Consider the following 12,684-nt stretch of genomic DNA (forward strand, 5'->3'; position numbering starts at 1 on the left):
ACAGTTGGTCTTTTGTCCACCAGAATCTAATTTTGCATTATCTCTTGTTCCTCTTATTATACACCCTCCACTAAAGTACCCTCCTTTATTGCCTCAATAAATCTTGATTTGTTATAAGACAGCTTCATTCCCACTTTTCTTATGAAGCCATCTTTGAGCTCTCAATGCTTTGCTGACTTCTCTCTCCCTGGACTGCTAAAACATCTGTCTCTGAAACTGTAATGATTTTTATCTGAGTACTGAGAATGTTAATAGATACCTGCAGTGTCCAGACGGGTAACCCAGAAAAGTGAAATGGGTCAGAATGAACATAATTAGTGGGGAATGTGACAGGTTGGGATGCACAACACAGCATATGACCTACTCATTGGTGAAGCTGCTACACAGGTTTGGTCAATTATTGCCATGGAAACCATGAGCCCACAATTGCCAGATCTTCTGACTTTCATTTTTAAAAGACACCAGGAGTTTAGATATTTACATAAAATCTTCTAAGTTTTAAAGCTGGCAACAATTTGAAATGTTAAAATGAATAATAAGGGGATCTGGGGGCGCCTGGGTGGCTCAGTGGGTTAAGCCGCTGCCTTCGGCTCAGGTCATGATCTCAGGGTCCTGGGATCGAGTCCCGCATCAGGCTCTCTGCTCGGCAGGGAGCCTGCTTCCTCCTCTCTCTCTCTGCCTGCCTCTCTACCTACTTGTGATCTTTCTCTGTCAAATAAATAAATAAAATCTTTAAAAAAAAAAAATAAGGGGATCTGGGATATATGATCTAATGCCGTGTTTCTCTACCTTTTTGTCATTATTGCCTTCTTTAAGGAGCCTTACATTTTTCCCCCCTAATCACTTACCCATGGGATTAAATACTAAAAAAATTCATAATCACACTCAGATTCCAAGGAGAGAATTTGGAAGAAATTCTACAATGTGACCAGGATGCTTTCTCAGTTACTGAACATCTTTCATTCCAGCCAGACCCAAACCCTGAGAAAATGGCAAACACACAAAACCTCTTCCTGAAGTTGAAGTCGTACCTCCACTCTCGTGGATAGAATGCAATTCCCTCCAAGAGCTTTCTGAGACATCACTGAACCGAAGGCGTAGTATCGTAGTCCTCAGGAAAGCAACAGAGGAATAGCGAGAAGCAGAGCGAACCCCATTGTCTTCCAGGGGAAGGCCTGCATTGGGCTTTGAATTCAATCTTGGCTCCTAAGCTTCAGTTTCTTCACCTTGTCCATTTCACATGCAGTTCGTTGACTATTTCAAAAGTTAGCTTGTCTGGTGACATCAGCCCTAGAACAGGAATCAGAGTATTAGGTTCAGGTCTGTGTGTGCCCCTGGGAGCTTGGTGCAAAGTACTCTGATCTTCGGTTTTCCCATATGTAAAGTCAGATGAGCCGTAAGGTCAACCTCAAGCCCAGGGTCTGCAGAGGCCTTGACATACAGCTGCCAAAAGCACTGGCTCTTAGGTCCATCAGACATGAATTTTGACTTCTAAACATGCAATGTAGTGGCTGGATGACCTTAAAAATGTTACATAGCTTCTTTTGGGAGTGCTTTCAGCAAGTGTAAAATGTTTGTAAAACAATTCTTCGTTATTTGGTTACTCTGAAGATCAAATGGGATCACAGGGAACAGCTCTGATATGATTAACTTAGTAGATACAAGACAATTTATATTACAAAAAGCCATAAAGACATTACTTCTTTATTATCATTATTACAGGATATTTTGTTCTACTGTCAGCATTCAAACCTGAATGAAACATTCTTTACTTGCTCCCCGAATTTTTAGTTTCCCATGGGAAGAACATTTTCAATAGAATCTCCTTTTCCAGAAAAATTTGTGTACTTTTCTCCTTGGAGGCTGGAATTTCAGTCCTGCCTTTCACACAGCCCACCTGGGCGAGGGGCCAGGGATGCAGCTGAGTCTGGCAAAAATATTATCCACCGATAAGCAGTGAATAATACCACAACGCCACTCCAGAAACCCGCAGACACTCACAAACAAATGAAGAAGACCCAGAACTACTAAAGGAGATTGCCTGGGTTTGTCGGTGTCCTCTTACATCTCTGTTTGCTGGCTAAGGGTATCTCAGCAATTCTTACTCTTAATTTTTCAACAGCTTTACTGAGATATAATTAACAAACTATGAGCCTCCTTCAGTAGTCATTCTTTCTGTTTTTGAGGATCTCTGATGGTGTTCCTGTGTGTTTGGGGCTAGTTTCATACATGTGGGCTTTTGATAAGCGTCCAAACATATATGTGGTGGGGCGCCTGGGTGGCTCAGTCAGTTAAGCACTGCCTTCAGCTCAGGTCATGCTTCCAGGATCCTGGGATCGAGTTCCGCATTGGGCTCCCTGCTCAGCGGGGAGCCTTTTTCTCCCTCTGCCTGCTCCCCCTGCTTGTGCTCTCTCTTTCTCTGGTGAATAAAATAATAATAATAATAATAATAATATCTTTAAAAACACAACAACAACAAAAAAAACAAATAAGTGTGTGCTTGTGTTTATCTGTGTCTCTGTACCAATACGTAAATCTGTGTGACTCTGTAACTATAGACCTCTTTCCTATGACGTCTCTGCGTCTATGTGTGTCTGAGTTTGTACATACCTCAGAGCCTATTCGTGAGGTTCTAGAAATGAATCTGTGTCTGAATGTGTATCTGTAGCTGTGTGGTATAAGTTAAACCTGTTAGTGTCTCTATGCCAGCTCTATATTGTATGTTTCGTGAATGCGTAACAGTTCTGAACATGCGTATGCCAGTATTTGTTACAAGTGATAAGGTTAAAAAATGTTAATTTGGCCCATCGAGGTTACTGAATTGTCCAAACAAGCATGGTGAAAAACCAGGTGAATGATTTTAAATTTGGATTTTTTTTTTCTTTTACTTCAGGATCTATATCCTACTGCTCAAGTTGATTTTTGGAGGATGCTGAATGAAAAGCGATTAGTCTTAAGTGGCTTCAGTCATAAGAATTTTTAAAGGCCCCCAGGTAATTCTAATGTGCAGCCAAGGTGTAGAACACTTGCACCGGGAAAGTGGCTTGGTCCCTGCCACTTTTCTTGAAATCTGCAACCTGCTTTCTTCCAATTTAACATCAAGTCTGTAACAGTAGGGAGGGAGGTTAATTTGATACTTTATTGGATGTGAAAAAGAACTTATCCTCCTTTTGCCTGTGGAGCAGGGAAGTGTCCCAGGAGACCTGAGCCCATGAGCTAACAGCTCCTAACAGCTGAGGAGGAGTCCCCCCCCAGGCCCAATCCTCCTCCCATTCCAGCAGGCAGTGGGCTCCTTTTATGAGTACATCTGTCTAATTAGGCAGATGTAGTGCTGCCTTAATTTCCATATAAATCCTTCAGACCCACTGTGGGTATTTGGCAAATCCGAAGAGAATTTACTAGTATAATAAACAAAATGTTTTACTTAAAAAAATTGCATGTTCTGCAACATTCCTTTAATGCAGAGGCTCAGGAAAGAGAAAATGCAGAGAGGTGTAGGATGGAGACCTGAAGAGGGAGGGAGAACAAGAAGAAGGAATGAGATGAATAAAGTCTTTGATACTTAAACCCCAAGAGAGGGACATCCATGAGGTACGAAGCAACTATATAAAAATTAGAGGGAAGAAATAAGCCCCCCCCCTTTTTTTTTTGTTTCAGAGTACAGACCTCACTTATGGTGCCAATAGGACTCTTTGGAGTGAGAAACTGATTGCTGACTTTTTCCAAACCCATAACTCCCAACCACTCTCCATGGAGAGATTTCTCAGGTTCTGATAATTTGAATTTTGATATTCATAGCAGTGAATCCAGATGGGTAGGAGACTTTCATTCACTGAGACTAGACAAAATTAGATTCCTTAATATTCACACTATCCACTACTGCAACTAGAAGTTTACATGACGCACAGTAAGTGCTCAATAAATATTTGAGGAATAAATAAATGACAGGCCTGGCTTTAACAACCCGGTAGATCTGAATTGGCTACCCAGAGGTCTAACAGAAAGAAAAGGGAAATAATCAGTGAGAAAGCTCTCTTAGGTCTCTAAATTGTTCATAAGGGAACTATTAAATGAAATAAAGTATCCCTAAAAAAAAACCCAAAAATTTAAGAGGATAGAAGTAGAGGCTATGAGTCAGTGTTTATTAGCATAATTTAATGATGTTTACAGATGCTTATAGAAGGAAAATAAAGTGCGAAATACCTTAATACCACAACCCATCTGGAAGTTTCAGTTATATGTTAAATAGTACTTTATACCTTCTACATATAATTCAGTTAAAAGGGTTTGGGTTGTTAAAAATAATAGCTAACGTTTACTAGAACCAATGATTTACATAAAAGGCTTCATTTCGTATTTTCATTCACCTCGGGAGGTGGTTTTATGATACCACAATTTCACAGGTAGGAGAAATTAAGACTCAACAAGTTAAATTACTCTCCTCCGTTCACATGACTCTAGAATTCTAAAACAGGTCAACTGGCCACAGAGCCCATATGATTAACTATTATGTTACTTAACTTGACTTTCTCAACTCAACTTTCTCAACCACAGTAGCACCAGGTGCCAACCATCCTGACCTCCACTGAGGTCTTGATGGAAGAACAATTACTGAATAAATGGGGACACGTGGATGGGGATGACTTCAAATGCATGATTCACTTTTCTTAAGTCCTATGCCTTAAGACACTTTAGATACAACACAAGGTATCTACCATCCATAAGTTTGGGAATACTTTATTATGGAAGGCATGAGACTGTTTTGCTTCACAATTCTTAAGGTAGGCAAGATGGCCACCCCCCCCCCCCCAGAGCTTTATAGCTATCCCTGGGACAGTTCAGTTTAACTTCTGTTCTTTTATAGTTGAGGGTCCGTCCTCTGGTCCTTACACCTGGAGAAAATTTTCCAATAACAAAGCAGTCAGTGACAAAACCGGGATGAAAATTTAGTTCTGCCAACTCCCTGGCTATAGATCTTTTGATGATATCAGATGTTTAATCTTTTTCTTGAAACATTTCAAAGATGGGAAGACAGATTTGTTGACCTTAGTGATCTCTGCCCACACTAAAATAGCCCCAGGGGATTGCTATCCATTGATCCAAAATAAATTCTTAATAAGAAGATTAATCTCTTTTTTCTCAGATGGAAACCAAGAAGGACTCTTTCCTCTTCTCTAGACTTGGCATTTATAACAAGGGGGAAAGAGTTACAAGCATTATGCAGTCTTATTCCATAGACCGAATCCTTTGGAGTAGCTCCTGTCACTATTTTGGCCTCTAACACAGAATGATAGATTCTGGAGTAGGGCAAAGATTATCTTTATACCCAAACAACAGCATTTCTCTGCAGTAAGAAAGTCAAAATAAAAATGAAAAACAATTTTTTTTCTAATTGTGGTTTCCCCAAATCTTCCCTGAAAGAACCAAAATTTTAGAATTTTCTTAGAGCATCATGCAGTCTTTTGAATCAGGCTCTCACTAGAAATTAGTCCAGCAATTTGCTAAATTGGTCCTACTTTTCCATTAGATGTGGCTTTTATCTGATCAGCAGCCCGTTATCTCCCATTTAATACCACGTGCAGCTGCTTCATTTCACAACGAAATGAGCTTCAGTTTATTGATGAGAAAGAAAGAAAACAAAAAGGATCTTAAACAACTGAGATGAAAGACGGCAAATTTTAGGTTAAAAGTTGGCACGTTTTAGAAGGTGCTCATTGGAACGGCCGCTAGATGAACGGCATCGACATCTCGTTCCTCGAGGAGAAAGATAAAGAGTAAAGGGAAGGTGGACAAACAGAGGAAGCATCGAAAAGGGGAAAAGGATTCTAAAAAAAATTTTCAGCTCTGAATTTAACACTTTGAGATAAACTCACTTCTATGTATTCTTTTATCCCCAAGTGGAGAGTCAGGATTCAGAGACTTGAGGGTTTTTTATTCCAGATGTTACTCATTCATTGTCTCTGACACGTTCCAACCAAGTAGCTGGTTAGCCCATGTTTAAAAAGCACCTGACATGTTGAATGGACAGACTCGCTCCTCAGCTCATCCCTTCGTTAGACGTTCTGATGATGCTGCTTCTTCTCGAACAACGTTTAAGTGGGATTCTCAACTATTTTAACAGACTGGATACATGATCGTTTCTACTGATAATCAGAGATTTGAAAAATAAAGCCTCAAGGTGTCATTTTATAAAAGGTAACTTAGCAACGTATATTTGTCATATGTTGATGCCTTGATACCCCAGGCAGATTTACAACTTTTTTTGATCCAATCAGAGATATAATTGGTCACACACACACACACACACACACACACACAGTAACAGGGAATGCAAGAAAGACAAGAAGCAAACACTGGCTTGAGTTGGGTTAGAAAGTGGGGGAAGGACAAGCATGCATGGTGAGAAAGTTTAAAGTCCCAGGAATGACTGAAATTAGGAGTCAGCATTCTCTTTGAGTTTTGTTTTTTGGGTTTTTGTTTTGTTTTTGTTTTTTGTTATTTGGGGGTTTTGTTTTTGTTTTTGTTTTTTTTCCTGTAGTAATCTCAACAGGTGCTCCTACAAAGATTATAGAAAGTCCTAAGAAAATGTCCCCCATCAGGCAGACCTGGGAGAGAACAGTAACCACACGTAGTAAGAAGCAGGACTCCACCTGGACACACCTCCTGCTCCTATTGAACACATACTGTATCAGAGTTAGAAGATGAACTGTGTTGGGCACGTGGGTGGCTTATCTGGTCAAGCTTCTACCTTCACCTCAGGTCATGATCCCAGGGTCCTGGGATGGAGCCCCACGTGGCTTATGCGCTCACTCTGTCAAATAAATAAAAACTTTAAAAACTGATATAAAAAAAGAAGATGCATTGTGTTGAATGGTGCCTTCCTCCTTCATGAATAAATGTCCATGCCCAAATCCCTGGGCCCTATGAATATTACCTTATATGGGGAAAGGTGTGATTTAGGATTTTGAGAGGAGCAGTTTAATTGGGATTATCTGGGTGTGCCCTTGGAATGTAAAGCCTGGCAGTTGCTTTTTTTATCTCTTTTTGTAATGCAAGTGCCTGACCTAAGTTTTGACAGCTGGGGTATCCATTTCCAAGAGGCAACCACTTAAAATGAATAAATGCATTGTCAGAAACAGGACTAGATAAAGTGCCAGGCCACCTCCCTGACTGAGGTTCCTTTTCTCTTCCACTTTTATGACATTTTATTTATTTAAAAATTTTATTTATTTAGGAAAGCGAGAGAGGAAGAAGGAAAAAGAATCTCAAGCAGACATCACACATGAGCACAGAGCCCGAGGAAAGGGCCAGATTCTTTCATAGAGCCCCTGGAGAGAGGGTGGCTCTACTGGATTTCAGACTTCAAACACCCAGAACTGTGGCTGATGACATTTATTATTTTAAGCCACCAAAACTGTGGCAATCGCGGCCACAGTCTCAGGATCCTAGTCCACAAAGACAACAAACATGGGTACGCTAAGGATGCTAGTGAAACCTGGAGGAAAAACCAGAACAGCAAAAAACAAAAACAAACCAACCAACCAACCAACCCAGGGGCACCTGAGTGGCTCAGTGGGTTAAAGCCTCTGTCTTCAGCTCAGGTCATGATCTCAGGGTCCTGGGATCGAGTCCCGCACCTGGCTCTCTGCTCAGCAGGGAGCCTGCTTCCCCTTCTCTCTCTGCCTGCCTCTCTGCCTATTTGTGATCTCTCTCTCTGGCAAATAAATAAAATAAAAAAAAAAAAAAAGAAAGAAAAGAAAAGAAAAAAGAAAAAACCTACCCTTGGAGGAAAGGTAGGGGTAGGCCCTAGAGCCACAGTTACAGCCACAGGGTGTTGGGAGCACTGCCCGGACCACAGATCCAGGGCCATGGTGTCACTGAGACCCAGGCTTCATCAGAATAACTAGATAAGGCCCCACCTGCCTGCCCCAGCTGAGGTAAGAGGCATGGACTAACAAGTAATGGGGAAATCCTGCTGGAAGCGTAGGAGAGAGACGAGAAGTGGGAGACCCGGGAGGTCTTTTTGAGACGGAGGACAAAAGTTGCACATGGAATAGACACTGAGAAAAGCTATCTGGCAAATAAGCCCCTACTTGAAGCACAAGGTTATGCCAAAGGGATCTGAAGGCCGTGGCATCCTGAGGATAACATTATAGACCGCAAACTTCAAACCCCAAGTCCCAATTAGAATAGCGCCAAACTTCACTGTGAAGTCCTGGCAGAGGGAACGTTCTACCCACAACTGGGTTACTGGGCACCAAACTGCTTACCTCAGTCCCCACTGTCTTTCCCAAGATACTCACCTTGCTACAAAAAATTAGGAGTCCTACAAAAAGTAAGAAAATACAACACTTTTTTAAAATAGCTTATTTATTTGAGAGAGAGAGAGTGCAGGCGTGAGCTGCGGGGAGGGGTAGAGGGAGAGGGAAAGTCTGGAGCAGACTCCGAGCTGATGGCACAGCTCTGAGATCATGACCTGCACTGAATCCAAGAGTCAGACACTTAACTGGACCACCCAGGCAGCCCTGCAACACGTTTAAAAAAAAAAAATTATTTATTTGACACAGAATGAGTGGGAAGAAGGACAAGGGGAGAGGGAGAAACAGACTACCAGCTGAGCGGAGAACACAACATGGGACTTGATCGCAGGCCCCTGGGATCCTGACCTGAGCTGAAGGCAGGTGCTTAACCAACTGAGCCACTCAGGAGCCCCTACAACACACTTTCTAAAGACAAAGAAATCATCATTACGGGAGACTCAGATCTGACAAATATTGGAACTGTTCCTCAGCAGACTCAAAATAATTAAAATGAATAGGCTACTAGGTTTAAAAAGATAGAAAATATGCAAGACCAGAGGAAGAGTTTCAGCAGAGAGATGGGGACTATAAGAGAAGAGTCAAATATAAATGTTTCAAATGAAAAATAACAGCAACTAAGATGAGGACTGCTTTTGAAATGTTCATCAGAAGGCTCAGTAGTGTGAAAGAATCAATGACTTTGGGGATTATCAATGGAAAATAAACAAAGTGAAAAGCTAAAAAATAAAAATGAAAACAAAACAAAACAAAACAAAAGCAGTGTAACTAAGAGCTCTGTGACAATGTCAAGTGCTCTAACATCTGAGTAACAGAAGTTAAAAGAGAGGTCTGAGCAGGAGGTAATGGCCAAAAGCTACTTAAAATTAATTGCAGATCTAAAAAGCTAAGAGAGTACCAAGTTCCACCACCCTACAAACACAAACACACCCAAACACATATAGCCCTATGCTTTTCTTATTTAAATTGCCTAAAACCAAAAAGAATATCTTGAAAGCAACCAGAAACCCAAAAGAAGTCATTGAGTGATGACACAGTAAGGATTATAGTAGACTTCTCTTTCAAAATATCATACAACCTAAAAGAAAATGGAACGGTATCAATAAAGTGCTAAAAAAAAAAAAAAAGGGAGTTCAATAAATACAAATGTCAACCCAGAACTATAAAGAGCAAAGCAAAAGTAAATACTGATTCAGAAAATCAAAAAAAAAAAAAAAATTGAGGTTATTCCTTACCAGAAGATACATGCTACTGAAATAGTAAAGGAAATTTTTAGAAAAACAATCTGATAATGGTTGGAACTTGGGTCCACACAATGAAATTACCAGTACTGGAGATGGCATAAATGAAAGTAACATAAAACTAACTTCTTATTTTTAATTGTTCTAAGATAGAACTAGTTGCTTAAGGCAAAAGTAGTAATAATGCATTTTATATTTTTAACATATGTAAATATAAAATATATGGTAATAATGGCACTGATATTATTGACACCAGTATTATTCTAAGGTTGGACTTGGAAAAATACTGTCATAAATATTGAGCTCTATTATTCAAATGTTGATTCATATTGTTCAGAAATGTTAAAGGAAATTCTTCAGGCATGAAAAATGTGTATATTTATAGAATTTGCAAAATATATAACCGCAAAAATACAAGGATGAAAAGACTTGGAGTCTACACGGTCGTATGGTCTTAAATTATACATTCAAGCTGTGTAACATTATTTTAGGGTAGTATTTAATTGAATAAAGATATATAATGTAAGATATATAATCCTAGGAAAACCACCACACTTTTTTAAGAATTTTAATAATAAGTCAAAAATATATAATCATAAAATAAATATACAGGAGATAAAATATAATCATAAAATGTTCAAACAGTCCAAAAGAAGACAGAAAATAGAAGAAAACAAGTAAAATTAAATGGAACCCATACATGAACAATATGGCAGTCTATAGTTCAGTTTCTTTAATGATCATATTAAAGGTGAATTATGGTAAATACATGACTCTATGCATATTTTCCCCAAGTGATAGAACTGTACACCACACAGAGTAAGTTTTACTGTTTGGATTTTTTTTTTTTTCCAAATCTACCAGGAATATGCAGGGAATTCAAGATATAGTAAAAACTGTGATGAGTGATTCTGTGCTGCCAATGAATCATCTCACTCCTCAAAATGGGATGGGAAAGAAAGGAGCTGACCTAAATAACTTTGGAAACCATGCTTTGATTGTATACTGTAAGACAATGATAACTCATAAAAACTGTATTCTGGTTGGTCAGTTTGCTTAAGAATGAGCAACTCTATGTGTACACGGCTGTCGAATGAGAGTTCCTCACTGTTAGAGAAAGAAGCTGTAAGGGTAAAGATTAGAGTAAATGAGCCCTGAATTGCCAAATTGGAATCCGGGATATCATCGCAAACTATTTTTTATATACAAAGGGTATATGCAAATAATTATTTGGAGGTGGGTTAGTATACATTTGTATATTTGTCAGGTACATTCACTAGAAGAACCAAGGAGCTGTGCCAGCATAGTAGCCATAAGAACACCTAATGCCAGGCACCTGGGTGGCTCAGTCAGTTAAGCATCTGCCTTCAGCTCAGGTCATGATCCCAGAGTCCTGTGATTGAGTCCCACATCCAGTTCACTGCTCAGCGAGGAATCTGCTTCTTCCTCTGCTCCTCCTCTGACTCATACTCTCTCTCTCACTCTCTCGAAAAAGAAATACATAAAATGTTTAAAAAAAAAAAAAAAGAAAGGACCCTTAAAACCTAGAACTTAGCTTCTATATTCCATGTTCTGATAAACACAATCTTCTTGGAGAGATGATTCTTTTTAAGACCGAGACAAGCAAAACACAGGATGACCCCAGAGTCTCTTGTGGTATGTAAAATATGGGAGTCCCTCCCCACTCTTCCAAATAGAATGGGAGTGTGTTGAAAGAACACAGGAACTAATCTGAAAGAGCTCCAGTGGTCACAGCCAGATGAATTGGAGCAACATAAATAGCAATTTGGATCATAATCCAAAGACTAAAATACATATCTATGGGTCCATGTTAATATAAGTACATGGAAGAATAAATGAATAAATAGAGGAAAAAGGATAATTCTTCCTTACAGAGTAACCTCAATAAATATAAAAGAAATAAGGAAACTAGAAAAATCACTGTTAAAAGAACATAGTAATATTTGTTTTGATTCTTGAAGTACATGGTTTCAAGGCCTTTGTAACAATGAGATGGGACAGGATACTGATGTATTTTCAAAACATTCCAACTCCCAAGTACTTATTAATTGCAGGAAAGTAGTTATAATTACAAAGGTGGAAATAATGCCCTCCTATATGATACCCTGAGTTGGTCCCATCACTTAACATAATGAGTATTTCAATTTAATCATTAGAAAATATCACATATACACACATCACACAAACTCAAATTGAGGGGTATTGTGCAAAATAACTGGTACTCTTCAAAACCTTGGAGGTGGTAAAAACAAAGCAAAACAAGAAAAGATTAAGGAACTATTACAGATTGGGGGAGACTATGAAGACATGAAAACTATGTTCAATGTGAGATTCTGGATTTTTCTTAGTATTGAAGGACATCAGAGTAAAACTAGTAAAATCTGAGTAAAATCTGAAGTTTAGATAACAGTACTTTACCAAGGTTGACTTCTTAGTTATGTTAATTGTAAAATAGCTATGCATGATGTTAAAATTAGGAGAAATTGAATTAAGAGCACTTGGGAACCCTTGCTTACAATTTTTGTAACCCTCCTGTAAGTCTAACTATCTCAATGTAAAAAAAATAATATGAAAAAAGTCTTAACATTTTTGGAGTTTAAAACATAACACACTTATCAATCATATTTGGAAAAGTCAGAAAGGTAAGTGGGTCCGTTTGGACAGGTAACTAAGGAAATAAGTAGAGAGAGAGTTGGAATGAGTCTCAAGACTTCCATTCTTTCTCCCACAGTCACAAGCTCCTTGACCACAGCCATCATCTATAGTCTCAGACAAGATACCAAATGTGCGGGGCTACAGTGGAACAAGTTGAGATTGGACAACCTAAGTACATGATAAAAACTTGAATGCAGAGGTGAAAATATCAACTATCATGTCTAAACTCTCCATAAACTAAAAAATACAATAAATACCACACCTAACCACACAGTGTGTGTTGATCCTGCATGCCTTGAATCCCAAATTTCACACACAGCACTCTGTGATACATTTGATTCTTAACATTATTATTCGTTGCCCCAAAGAACATGTAACCTGCTCCCAGAATCGTTGCCAGCCAAGCTGCACAGCTATTTGGGCATAAAACTCAGCAGCAACCAGGATAA

At 39.1% G+C, this 12,684-nt stretch overlaps 1 long non-coding RNA gene across 1 annotated transcript in view; it reads right to left on the minus strand.

The window, feature by feature from the left end:
* Positions 1 to 12,684, minus strand: part of LOC122901100 — an 86,268-nt gene that overhangs the window by 19,530 nt on the left and 54,054 nt on the right. The window contains exon 7 of the long non-coding RNA XR_006383358.1: positions 1,032 to 1,290. This is a non-coding gene — a long non-coding RNA (uncharacterized LOC122901100). The remainder of the gene's footprint in view (positions 1 to 1,031; positions 1,291 to 12,684) is intronic.

Source organism: Neovison vison, chromosome 2 (assembly GCF_020171115.1).
Source record: "Neovison vison isolate M4711 chromosome 2, ASM_NN_V1, whole genome shotgun sequence".
Classification (NCBI taxonomy): Eukaryota; Metazoa; Chordata; class Mammalia; order Carnivora; family Mustelidae; genus Neogale; species Neogale vison.